Source organism: Pundamilia nyererei, unplaced genomic scaffold (assembly GCF_000239375.1).
Source record: "Pundamilia nyererei isolate P.nyererei 1_Seehausen unplaced genomic scaffold, PunNye1.0 scaffold00063, whole genome shotgun sequence".
Taxonomy (NCBI): domain Eukaryota; kingdom Metazoa; phylum Chordata; class Actinopteri; order Cichliformes; family Cichlidae; genus Pundamilia; species Pundamilia nyererei.
The window spans coordinates 14,593-28,490 of NW_005187464.1; the positions used below are offsets into that span (position 1 = coordinate 14,593).

The following is a 13,898-nucleotide window of genomic DNA, read 5'->3' on the forward strand; positions in this document are numbered from 1 at the left end:
GCATGCCCTAAGTCCTAGTAATAGCCCAGATACAATAATCTTCACTTAAAACAGTCTTTTCCATTCAAAGTAATTACAGACATAATTGCCAGTGATAGAAAAAATCCTCTATATATACTGCAGGATTTAATAAATACAGCAAAAGTATTGTTAATATTAATTTTATGCATCTGCAAAACATTAAAATAACACAAACAGCAATAATAATAAAACAAACAGCTCGATCAAAATTTAGACCAAAAGCAGAGCACATCACATTAATATGGTGAACAAGTGTGTTTCGAGCGGATTCCAGTTAATATAAATTTGTTCTGCTCGTAATTGACCTGGGAGTTGAAATCTATGCCTCCAAACAATAGGTAACATCCATAAAAGGCTAAATGAATTTCCCTGTAGAGCAATAGCAATTGACCTGACTCAGTTTGGCAAGAACCTTTGTGTCAGTGACTGCCAGGCAAACAGAAAGTGTAGCGCTCTGAGACATCGTTTTGCTTTGTTTTATCCAAGTAAGACATATGCCGCTATCAACTTCAGACGCAGGGTTGAATTCACCTCCTGTGCAGATTATTGAGTTGTTGTTTATCAATATTGGCATCCGTGAAATGCACAGATATGTCAAAACAAATGCATATGCACACTTCCACTTATAAATGATAGCATTTCTGGAATATAAAACCACAAAAGCACACAATTTATCACCTATTGTGTATTATAATGCTTGACTATAGCCATCATCCTTCACTTAGTTCTTTTTAATGTGTTTACGGTGCATTAAAAGATCATTTTGAGCACTCCTTTATCTCAGAGCTGCTGAGAAAGGGAAAAAAAAACAACTCCACATAATGAGACAGAGAGGCAATAGTCTCTACTGCTTTTAATCCCTGTGTCTCTTTCTTATTAAACTAATTCTTATATAAAATCCATGAAGCTCATAGTAATACTATGGCAACAACATGGCTGAGTTTTTACATGATGACAGATAACAAATGTGGTGCTTGCATGTGCTTGAAACTAATGAATGAATAAAATTGGATTCGGGTCACAAAAGATTCAGAGTTAATCAGCATTTGCAATGCATACTGGGAGAGGAGCGTGTGTATACTCATATAATAAACTGCACCGTATCGTGGGAGCTGAATGTCGTTCTAATATAGCCTCATTATGCTGACAAATGCTCATATAGGGCAGCTTTTTAATGTTTCATGAGAGCTGTGTGTAACATCTCAGCACATTGGACAGTTAAATCAGGTTATTTGCCAGATGTAAATGACTATTTCATTGCTTTCATTTCCACAGCCATTACTTCACTCTAATGAAATACTGCAGTATTTATGTGAGCTTTCACTACCACCAACAGGGGAATATGACACATCCCCTACAGACTGGCACATGCTCTGTGTCCCTGCGAGGCTTTACATTGATTCCAGCAGATTTCTAAAGTGATTTTTGTAAGAGCATTTGCCTGGGATTAGTTTACTCCTGAAAGCTCCATGAGAGCTTTTGGTGGGCTATTTAACGGCACAGGGCAGCAAGAGGCTGGCGTCCGCTCTCTGCCCACTCTGAGTCCACAGGGCTGCACAGATAAAGAGAGAGGATTGGTTTCAGCCAAAGCTGATCTTCCATCTTGTGTGTACAGGATTTGGGAGGTCAGGCGCAGGTATGTGAGGGGTCTGAATTCATGGGCAATCCCTTTAAGCTCTGGTGGATTTGTTCTGGTTAGGCTTAGCCTCACTTTCTTAGAAGAGTTAGGCATTTCTGATGAGAGACAATTACACGGGAAAGGGAGGACGTTAAAGATGAAAGAATTGGTTGAGGAGCTTTATTTATTCAAAGAAATACTTCTATAAATTCCACTCTATTGCAATCAGTTCAACTGAAATGTATTTGTATGGCCCAATATTACACATGGAAATTCAAAGGGCTTCACAGGCATAAAAAACATGCAAGAAAAATAGGTGGCTCTGTCTAAATATTAAAAAAGACATTTTAACAAATAAACAACCCGTCATAAATATAAACATGCCCCCAACCCACAGACACACACACACACTATTATTTAAACAGTCCATATATAAAAAATAAATAATACATGAAATCCCATAAAACAGAGAAATGTGAAAAAGATTCAAACTTGGAAGTAAAGGGCCAATAAGATATGAAAACTGTGGAGAGGAAAAAAACTCTGTATCTGCCAGATTACTGAAGGCATGGCTGTGGAGTGGTATTATTATTAAGAGGAAGCTGTTGTTAAATGCCAGATTTAAAAAGGTGTGTTTAGAAGATTTTCTTGAAAATATCCATAGAGTTTGTCTCCCTAATACAGGGAGTGCAGAATTATTAGGCAAATGAGTATTTTGTCCACATCATCCTCTTCATGCATGTTGTCTTACTCCAAGCTGTATAGTCTTGAAAGCCTACTACCAATTAAGCATATTAGGTGATGTGCATCTCTGTAATGAGAAGGGGTGTGGTCTAATGACATCAACACCCTATATCAGGTGTGCATAATTATTAGGCAACGCCCTTTCCTTTGGCAAAATGGGTCAAAAGAAGGACTTGACAGGCTCAGAAAAGTCAAAAATAGTGAGATATCTTGCAGAGGGATGCAGCAGTCTCAAAATTGCAAAGCTTCTGAAGCGTGATCATCGAACAATCAAGCGTTTCATTCAAAATAGTCAACAGGGTCGCAAGAAGCGTGTGGAAAAACCAAGGCGCAAAATAACTGCCCATGAACTGAGAAAAGTCAAGCGTGCAGCTGCCAAGATGCCACTTGCCACCAGTTTGGCCATATTTCAGAGCTGCAACATCACTGGAGTGCCCAAAAGCACAAGGTGTGCAATACTCAGAGACATGGCCAAGGTAAGAAAGGCTGAAAGACGACCACCACTGAACAAGACACACAAGCTGAAACGTCAAGACTGGGCCAAGAAATATCTCAAGACTGGTTTTTCTAAGGTTTTATGGACTGATGAAATGAGAGTGAGTCTTGATGGGCCAGATGGATGGGCCCGTGGCTGGATTGGTAAAGGGCAGAGAGCTCCAGTCCGACTCAGACGCCAGCAAGGTGGAGGTGGAGTACTGGTTTGGGCTGGTATCATCAAAGATGAGCTTGTGGGGCCTTTTCGGGTTGAGGATGGAGTCAAGCTCAACTCCCAGTTCTACTGCCAGTTTCTGGAAGACACCTTCTTCAAGCAGTGGTACAGGAAGAAGTCTGCATCCTTCAAGTAAAACATGATTTTCATGCAGGACAATGCTCCATCACACACGTCCAAGTACTCCACAGCGTGGCTGGCAAGAAAGGGTATAAAAGAAGAAAAACTAATGACATGGCCTCCTTGTTCACCTGATCTGAACCCCATTGAGAACCTGTGGTCCATCATCAAATGTGAGATTTACAAGGAGGGAAAACAGTACACCTCTCTGAACAGTGTCTGGGAGGCTGTGGTTGCTGCTGCATGCAATGTTGATGGTGAACAGATCCAAACACTGACAGAATCCATGGATGGCAGGCTTTTGAGTGTCCTTGCAAAGAAAGGTGGCTATATTGGTCGCTGATTTGTTTTTGTTTTGTTTTTGAATGTCAGAAATGTATATTTGTGAATGTGGAGATGTTATATTGGTTTCACTGGTAAAAATAAATAATTGAAATGGGTATATATTTGTTTTTTGTTAAGTTGCCTAATAATTATGCACAGTAATAGTCACCTGCACACACAGATATCCCCCTAAAATAGCTAAAACTAAAAACAAACTAAAAACTACTTCCAAAAACATTCAGCTTTGATATTAATGAGTTTTTTGGGTTCATTGAGAACATGGTTGTTGTTCAATAATAACATTATTCCTCAAAAATACAACTTGCCTAATAATTCTGCACTCCCTATATTTTGAGGTAGGCTGATCAAGAGTTTAGGGCTTAAACTTTTCTCTTTGAAGAGTTGGATACCTAACAATTTAACAGAAGAGGATCTAGGAGGGCAAGTTGGGACATAAAGTGTCAGACATGTAAGATGATCCAAGACCATTAAAGATTTTACATACAAGTACGAGTATTCTAAAATCAGCTCCATAGGATACTGGGAGTCAGTGTGGCTTTGCTATGACTGGACTGATGTGCTCCCTGTTATTGATTTTCATTAATATCCTTGCAGCAGAATCCTGGACAAGCTCGATAAAATCAGTGGCAGCTTCTCTTTTAGTAACATAAGTGGTGGTGGGGCCAGAACATTTTTTATATAACCCTCAGTTGATTAAAAAAAAAAAAACTGCAATAGCTGTAAAAAATAATTTCTTATTAATCATGGATAAAGTACAATTAATTATTAAAATGTCTCAGTGTGGGAGCAACAACTGTGGAGAAATGTTCCCACAAAAGGTTACTGGATGTAACTTCTGTGTGTGTCAAACTAAAGGGCCTTGCTATTTGTTACACTTCAGTGAGCCCCACCCACCAGCTCCACCCTTTAGTATGTGAACTCATTCTGAAAGCTGATTATGTTTACTGATAAATCTCTCATTCGTATGTGTCAGTTAAAAATGCAAAATAAACAGCACAACCTAATGTTGTTTTACCCCATGCCTTCTTTGTTATAACTTTCACTACTTTTAGTCAGTTGAATGGTAAACTTGACTAAGAGATCACAAGCGTTACGTAGGAATCTTGGTCGCATGCATCTCATGAAATAACACGTTAGCTAGTGCTTGAAGTGAAGAATTGGTTTAAATTTTGCTCATTTTCAGTTTAAATGAATGCAAATGCATCATTACAACTCCCATAAAGATAGAACATACAAATCAGAGTCAGTGAAGATGTCACTTGTGTAGATTTGGATGCTAGTTAAAGTAAAAATATCACCACTGCTAACACTGAAGGTGGTTCTTATGCATTCAGGATCGAACAGCCTTTAAAATAAAAAGGCCTGGCAGTTATGTTTAGCTAATATTCAAACCAACTCAGCGGACTTAGTTTATAATAGATTAGTAAACAACAGGAAGCCAAGAAATCCAATGACGTCATGCACCAAGAGCAAAGTTAAATGTGTCAGACATTCATAAATCTGAATTCTCTCAGGGATGAAACTGTGTTATGATAATCAAAGGGTTGACAAATGCATGTAACTACCATGAAAAGTAATACTGTCCACCTTTCTTCCACTTCTGTACTGTTTTCCACACAGTACAGGACAGGAGTATAATTTAGACAGATAAGCATATTATTTTCAAATCTATTCACATCTTCCTTTTTATATATAAGTGACATTTTGAAACCACAAAAATAACAATAAGAGCATATGGTGATGGTGCTAAGTAGGTCTACCAGTAAAAACACTGGGTTCTCTGGATGCCACACACACAATATGTGTGAGCTGATAAGACTAATACGCTCTTCCATCATCTAAGCAATTTAATTCCATAATAATAGCTCTTCTATCAGTACATTTTCCCCATGATCTCAGTACTAGTAAAGCACTCAAACACTGTATTTATTGTTCTATGCTTTCCTTGCAGTCCATAGTCTGCAGTGCTATGGCTGTAACATCATCCAGGGCCAGAGGTATGTTGACGTGGGCTGCTCCAACCCAGAGGTCATCACCTGCCCCCACTCTCACAAAGGCTTCAAACATCGTTTCTGCATCAAGACAGAGAGCAGTGAGTGCTTAATGATTATCTTCCTTTTCTCTTTATCCTTTAACACAGTGAGTTAATGCCCTTGTGCGTGATATTTCTTTGGAGAATATTTATGGGGTAGCAGATTATAAAATCATGACGAATTGACTCTGGCGTACCGCTGGACATTGGCGTAATCGTTTTTAATCATACTTTCATGTAAATGTTCTTTGTTCGCTGATGTGAATATTTGACTTGTCCCAGCGCAGAGGATAGTTACATAACTCTGCTGTAGTGTGCTTTGCTGACCAAATTGTAACTCATTCATTGTTTCATGTTAAGGCAAACTGGGTGTTGATGGTAAAATGGATACATTCGTAGAAGTGTGGGCAATCCAGACCTTTTTTGTTTTGTTCCGTTTTTGATTTTTTGTTTTTTGCTTGACATCTGAAGAAACCTCTCCTACCCAAAAGCCTGATGAGGCACCTTTTTCCATTGGCTCAGAGAAACAGCAAGCTCAGACAAGCTCTGATAACAGCCTGACAGACACAGTATGACAGGCATTTTGTCAGAATCTTGTAGCTGTGTCTTGGTAGTAAAATGGGGCTGGACAGGCTGCTAATCTTCCTGTGACCCCGTCCAAAGCAAATCAAACAGATGCTCCTGAAGTTCTGTAAGAGTCTTAGATTTTTTGGTGCCCTTTATCCTCATATCCCCAAGACATCTGCCCTTAACCCCCAACAAGTTCGGTGTTCCTTCCTCTGAGTTATAACAGAAATAAAGAAGAGGAAAATATCCAATATTGTTATTGTGTGATATTAAAATGAGTGCTGAGGTAATTTAACTGTTAAAAAACATCATCGTTGCCAAAATTTGATAGTGCTCACTTACTGTAAGCCACAACTTTCAGGAGACACCGTAATGCTTGTTATTAATTAGCATTCAACATATGCAAAGACAGTTAACCCCTAGTTGAAGCATGTTTTAGTATTTAAAGTATTTCATATAAACAGCAGATTGACTATTAGCCAGGTTAATCTTTTCATGCTGCCCCGACTGATCTCCGACGTGATCACTCTGTTTGCGTTTAGATAAATAACAACTGCTTCGCCATCTGGGGAAGTTAGTTTGCTGTTTGTCTTTTAAGAGATGTTGACTGGTGCTAATCAAGAAGGTGATGAGTGAGGAAATGAAAGAAATGCTGAAAATGCATTGCTGATCAGAAGAACTAGCAAACTAAAAATATGCATCAATACATTTTGAATTAAAAACATATATAAAATGCCTAAAAAAAACCTTTGGGACCCTCAAGGCAAAGTGGTTGAGGTGCATACCAAATAAAGTCCCTGAGCAGATTACAAGTAACAAAAATCCTGACAGCTTACAATTTTTTGTTTGACGCTTTCAAGAAGGAATTTTTTTCACCTTCAAAATAGATAAAGCAACTTTGAGTAAAATGAAACTGAAATATATAAAATTTCAGTTACATTTAGGTTACATTTCACTGCATGTTATACTTGTATAACTATGCATGTGACGAATAAAGAACCTTGAATCTTGAATCTTGAATCAAAGGCTTATTCGTTCAAATATTTAATCTTTAAGGAAAATGTGCTTGGTATAAACTGAATATATGCCAAAGGGTAGCTGTGCGGTAGGCTGGGAACAGACCAAAATGCAGAGGACTGACAACAACAAGATTGGGAAATGACGAAAACGGAGCACTTAAGTACACACAGGCAGTAATAAGGCAAAGTGGAGACACCAGGTGACACAGCTGAACTGAATCTGAGATAGGAGGAAGCAAAACGAGGGATCTGTCAAAATAAAACAGGAAACATAACAATGAGACAGAGACAAAGACATACAAACTTGACACAGACAAAATGGTAAACAAACACAGAGACGTGACTAACTGGGATGAAAGACTAACTTGACACAAGTAAAGAGGGAGACCAGACAGAGACACACAGAGGTAGGCTACTAACATCAACCAAGGAACAGAACTAGAAACATAACAAAACTCAAAAGTGCTGGGAAACAAAACAAAGGAAGAAATAATATAGACCTCTAACTTAAATCACTTCTTAAATCCTCAAAATAAATCTTGACTCCACAAATCTCAAAGCACTGTATCATCGACCCAGGAACCATGACAATGTAATACGAGTCAAGTAAATTTCACTTGACCAGATTCCATCAAATGTAACATTTTACATTTTAATTGTGTAACGCTATTAAATTAGTTATAGTCAGAATTTTGGGGCAAACAGCTTGGAGTATTTGTGCATATTTAAGAACATAAGTATTTTCTTAGTTATTATCAAATAATACACCACATATATGCCAGATTCCAAACTGGAATGATGTTTTTATTCACGACTACAAAATGTACTCTTTCTCAGCTGTGTAGGCATATCCCGTGGAGATCTCTAAATGTCTTCCTCATTATACACTTGCAGTATTTAATGCTTACTTTTGCTTTTTTTCCTGCTGAGCCAAACACCAGCTAATCACTCTTATCTGACTGACTGACTGACTGTCTCTCCCTTCTGTCCCTGCAGCGGCCCTGGGTATCGTCCTGACAAGTGGTTGCGCTACATCCAGACACTGCCAGCAACAAGAACTGCCAGGGGTGCGAATCCACTGTTGCGGCTCAGACCTATGTAACAGCACCCCCTTCTGGCATCCCAGCACACTCCACTATATCTGTGCACTGCTCACCCTCTTACTGCTAAGGATGTGGTTGTGATGTGAAATAACTCTCAAGAGAAACATAAAATCAGTGGCCTCTTTTCATAGCTGCTCATGTGTATGACTGAATTGGGGGATTTTTGCTCAGTATGGCTTTATTGGTATGCACCTTTAAATTGTGGTGTTCACATTGCTTGGACTTACAGTCAGAGGGGTGGCAAAAATAACCTTGTAAATAAAAAATAATGGTGAAGCAGCTTGCAGCCATCAGTGAATTTATGTCCACATCCACTTACTGAACCTTAAAGTATGGAATATTATGGAAGTGAGTAATGACACTTTGTATGAGCAAAGCAGTAACACACTGACTTCAGTTGAATTCACTTGTACAGGAAGACAGTCATTTCCTTCCTTGGTTTAAAGTGTTCACTATCATTTTTAAGATAACATTTTTGTGTGGTGTCCTCTGTGAACTCACAGGCTATTCATATTGAATTGTTTTATAATGTTATTATTAGTTGGGAACGCACACTGCATGTGGTTCTTCTGTCTATGTTTGTAAAAAAAAATATTGTTCAGTGACAGCATGTAATATTGTGGAAAACATATTAAAATGTTTGATATTTTTCAAAAGAAAATGGGTTTGAACTTTGGTAGTTTATTTTTGTGTATATAGTCTGAACTTGCGTCAAATCATTTTCTTCTACTTGTTACATTCACCCTGTCTTTGGACTGTGGGAGGAAGTCGACGTACCCAAAGAGAACCCACGGAAGCAAGGTGAGAACATGCAAACTCCTCACTGAAAGGCCCAAGTCAGCTGCTGGATTCAAACGCAGGACCTTCTTGCTGTGATGCCACAGTGCCATCCACTGCACCATTGTGCTGATCAGAATAATCAGAGCAAAAATTAAAAGAGCAAAAAAGGAGGTAGAGCAGGTCATTTACTAATGGGAAGTTTGGTGGTTTGATCCCTCCAGTCTGCATGCCAAATATCCTTGGGCAAGAGACGAACCACAACTTGCTCTCTGATGCATCCATCAGAGTGTGAATGTGTCAGAATGTTAGACAGAAGCACTTACGCATAGCAAAAAAAGTGCTTGAATGAATGGGTGAATAAGGCATGTTGTATGAAGTGCTTAAGAACCTGTCCATTTACCATACCCAGCGCAAACAACAAAACAGTTCACCTAGTATATTGACAACTGTCTTAAAAAAACTGAAGGATGCTCAGGTGAGAGTTATATGTTTACATATATTGTGATAATATATAATTATAGCACATGTTTTATTTGACACAAACTGTCATCTACAAAACAAAAAAAATCAGAGCAAAGATCACATGAAAGAAGAAAAACATGCATCTTGCTGAATTATTTTCTTATCCAATTTTTAATTTATTTTACTCTTCTATTTTTTGTGCATCTATCAAAATTATGTATTTTTAGAGCCCCTACTTATGGTACATTTTTGAGGCCAGTGTTATATGTCTAAATAGATAGATTTGGATAGGCTTGCAAACTCTGCTGTGAAAGGATGTGAAGGCCTGTGTTGTGCAGTTTTAGGGTTTTGGAGGCCATTCGCTGGTAACATTGCCAATTGTTATAAGGGTGAAGCACAGTGTCTGACATTTTATATTAACTTTACTATAAAATACATAGTAATCATATTGTAAGAATATATTTAAGCCACTGTTTCCAGTGAAAATCAAATGATTTCATGGTTGGGCTAAGTCCACAGTGTTTCAAGATCTTAGCGATGCCCTTCGATGGAGTTCTAGTATTGTTTTGTGTTGCTGTGTGCTGATGGTGCTGTTGTAACTCTTTTAACATCTGCTGACCAGATGCATTTGAGCGTACTCCACAAGCCTAAACCTCTCAGGTGGCAGATGAAGCTTGCTAAAATTTTGAACTTTCCCTCTTATAGTGGCTCATGATTTCACCAAAGTGATTATTTCATAGTGTGACATGACGATTGCTCCCTGTTAAGCAGTTTACGAGAGTAGTAACCTTTGCAAGAATACACCTGTGAAGGTGATTACCTTCGAGGAGGCAGTGCATAAGTTGCAAATCGCCGCATACGAGGCTCTTTGTCCCAGAAGCCCATTGTATAGAGCGGAGGAAACCCTGTGCCGTGAGCAGCCATCTTGGATAGACAGATCATACTTGAGCCAGGATAACCTGCATACCTCCTGTGAACAGCTCAAAGCGCAAAAGACTTAATATCTGGTAAGGACAGAAGAAGGAGGGTATTTGATTGCACTCATAGACGCCCGTGTAATGTGTAATAAATGTAGAGAAACTGATATTTAAACGAAGAAACCCTTGGAAGTGTTAAGCTTTCTTGTGTTTTCCAGGAGTCAGCTAGGTGGAAAGCTAACGATGGTAGCTAACAGATGACTAATGCAAGGTTGGGTTCTAAGTCCAATATTGTTAGGCATCACATATTAAACGGTTATGGAAAAAATGCTACTGTTTACGACAAAGGGCTTGGTTTGCTTGAAATAACAAGATAACGCGTTACGTGTTTGCCATTAGCTGACAAACTAGCCTGCTAAAACTGTCGCTAGCTTTCGTTAGTTTAGTGTATTGAGGCATTTTTCATGAAATTGGGCTCAGGCCAGGTTGCGTTTCTGAACCTGTTTTTACTCAATAATGCATTTAAATCAGCTGTTTGTGTGGCGATGAGGGCAGGTGGCTTATGTGCTTTGATTTATGGGATTTGTTGTTATCCGTCTCTGTCAGCTAGCAAGTGACTAGCTAACGCAAACTTGTTTGTCAAAACATCCAATTTAAGGCCGTATATTTATCTGAATTTGCCATCTAAATGTCTGTTCAAGTCAGTATCAGGTTTTATATCCATTTCCGCTTCGTAGCAGCACTCTTTTTTTCACGCATGAAATCTAATCTCAGAGATTTAGTCATAGCGACGCTGTCATTTTTGCCGGTTGTCAAGCTAACGTTAAGCTAGTCGCCGTCGGTAAGAAACAGGCATTTCGTTAGGGTTCCATATTGAAGGGTCAACCTCCGATATCCAAGTCGGGTTTGACGATGGATTTGACTGGCCCGTCTAATTCCTTGTTTTTGTGTAGGAATAACTGTAATAAAGCGATTTTTTTTCCTGTACTGCAATGCTAATCCCTTAGCCGGTAGTGTATTAGCTTCTTATTTGGGTGTCCTTTTTCCAAAGAGCAGGCATACACGATTTAAAATAAATAAATAAATAAATAAATAAATAAAATTGGTCATTAAGTTAACGATGGTAACTTTTGTATGGTCGAAATTTGGATAGCTTTGCCTTCGTCGACATTTAAAGTGCTGCATCATTTCTGTTTCTGGTGTTAGTGCACTGTGTCTTAGTGGACATTATCTTAAATTATTACCGCGTTACTTAATATTTAGTTTTTTGTTTTACTGTAAGCATGTAAACACGTCACTCATTTTTGTATCGCGGTAGCGTCCTTCAAGAGTGTATATAATAGCTATGGGGTATCGCGTTCTTTTTAGTCACGTGATTTGAGTGGTGGGTCTGAACATCACGGAGACAGTGTGACTATATGTGTCATGATTTCCTGAAATCACATCATCTCTTTGCATCTATGAGGAATGTCTGTTGAGAGGAAGAAAGGCAGTGTCCCTGTTTCTCTAGAGAAAGCTTCAGGAAAGGAGAAGTGCTGAGGCTGCAGTCTGGTCACATGGTCTTGACTCGCCTTCTCCTTGACTGATACTCATGGGGTTTATTTCTATGCCATGTGTAGCGGTGGGAGGAAAAAAGGGTGTAAAATGAAGTCGAATGTCACAGCCAAGTCACATTTTACTTTTGCTCTTTCTGGGGATTGTGCAAAATCAACAGGCCATCACTTTGGAGCTAGAGAGACCACATGAGGGTCATGTGACAGCAGAGAGCCTAGAAAAAGAGTGTGTGAAACAATATGTTGGGAGTTAAAAGGATGGTAGTGAGGTGTGACAGCTTCAAGGTCCTATACTAAATCATGGTGTGGAGCATAAGTGCAATGTTATGTTTTGTCTTTACCCACATGAATCACACTGTAGGGATTAATGAAATGTAAACATACATTGTGTCTACTGTGTTTGTGATTTTTCACGATGATTTCAGACTCGATAATGCACCACACAATGTAGAAATAATGTAGGTATCCACCAGTGATTACAGATTACGTTTTTGGTAATGTAGTAACATAATGTGTTATTGTACTAAATTCAGTAATCACTTTACAGTTACAGTTATATTGTTAATTTCATTACAAAGGTTCTTCACTTATGTGAATAGTGAGCGAATGAAAAGGTACTGTGTAATTTATTACTTCTATGGAGCAACCCCAAGTCTGGTACCTGGATAGAATACGGGCATTTATAAATAGGAAGTTTATGCATACATTTTTTTTATATATATAAATTTTTTTGCTGTCGTTAGCTGCTTGTTGGTGGTGTGATTAAACACTAAAGCACAGGTCAAGTTGCAGAAGACTGTGCCAAATCTTTTCTTGGACCACCCACAGAAACACAGTCACAAAGGCACTGCTAGCGCTAAGAGTTGTTTACATCTCTTGAAAATATAACACTCAGGAACTTTTGCTCTTATTAATTAAGGAAAATACAACTACTACATTGTTAGCTGTCTAGTTTTAATTTGTCTTTGTACACCTATATTTCTGTCTTGTTTTCAGTTGTCACATTTCTAGTTTTTTTCCTCAGTCAAAGCTCGAGTCAATATGAGTATGTGTAAACATGAGGGTTTGTGACCCAACATTGTTTTTACTGTTATAAAAGCTAAAGTTTAATTGATATCTTTATCTGATTCAACCTCAGTTAAGTAGCCTGCAGCGTCTTATGTCTTTATTTCAACCATGTACTCAATTTTTTTTATTCTGTTTCTTGCACTTTTTTCTTCTTTTGCTGTCTGTATTTTTCCATTTATTTGCTTTTTCTATTTCCACTTTTTCTCTTGCTACATGCATTTCTAACGATTGAGTTTAAATTAAGCTGACCAATCAAATTTGGTCACCAATCTGCAGATGTAGAAGTACGTGCGTAAAACCAGCATTGTGTTGTGCTCGGGCACTGTGATTGCGGTTTCTAGGAACTGCTCTGACTGCAGTATAGTTTCCTTTGAACTTCATGTGAGAATGACACTGGTTTAAGGCAGATTATCTTTGCAAGTTACAGAGAAATCATTTGTCTGCTGAATGATTATTCTTTTGATTAAGTCTGAATTATTTACTACTCCTACAGCAGTCAATCGTGTACAGCAGCATCTCGATTTAATACTGTGCAGCAGTAATTAAGGTAACTATCACAAAATAATTTTCCTTCATAGAAATACGAGATCAGTATAGAATTCATTCCATCCATGTTTTGACAGATAACACGAAAGGTGAGAATGAGAATATCACTGCGCTGAGCCAGTTGTGTGGTTGGAACAGCCGCATCACGTTAGGTTCATGCAAATTGGATATGAGAAGTACACAACAGTACATTAGGTTTGTAAATGAGATGAGACAAAATGACAACACAAAATGTTCAAACTTGAGTAATAGCGTTATAGAACATAACAACCTGACAGACTTGGCCCAAGGCCC

At 38.4% G+C, this 13,898-nt stretch overlaps 1 protein-coding gene across 1 annotated transcript in view; it reads left to right on the plus strand.

Moving 5' to 3' along the window:
• Nucleotides 1-10,370: 10,370 nt before the first annotated feature.
• rab14l (RAB14, member RAS oncogene family, like) overlaps nt 10,371-13,898 on the plus strand; it is an 18,426-nt gene continuing 14,898 nt past the window's right edge. Inside the window, exon 1 of the mRNA XM_005735170.1 lies at nt 10,371-10,527. The gene's annotated coding sequence lies outside the window, so the exon portion shown is untranslated. The remainder of the gene's footprint in view (nt 10,528-13,898) is intronic.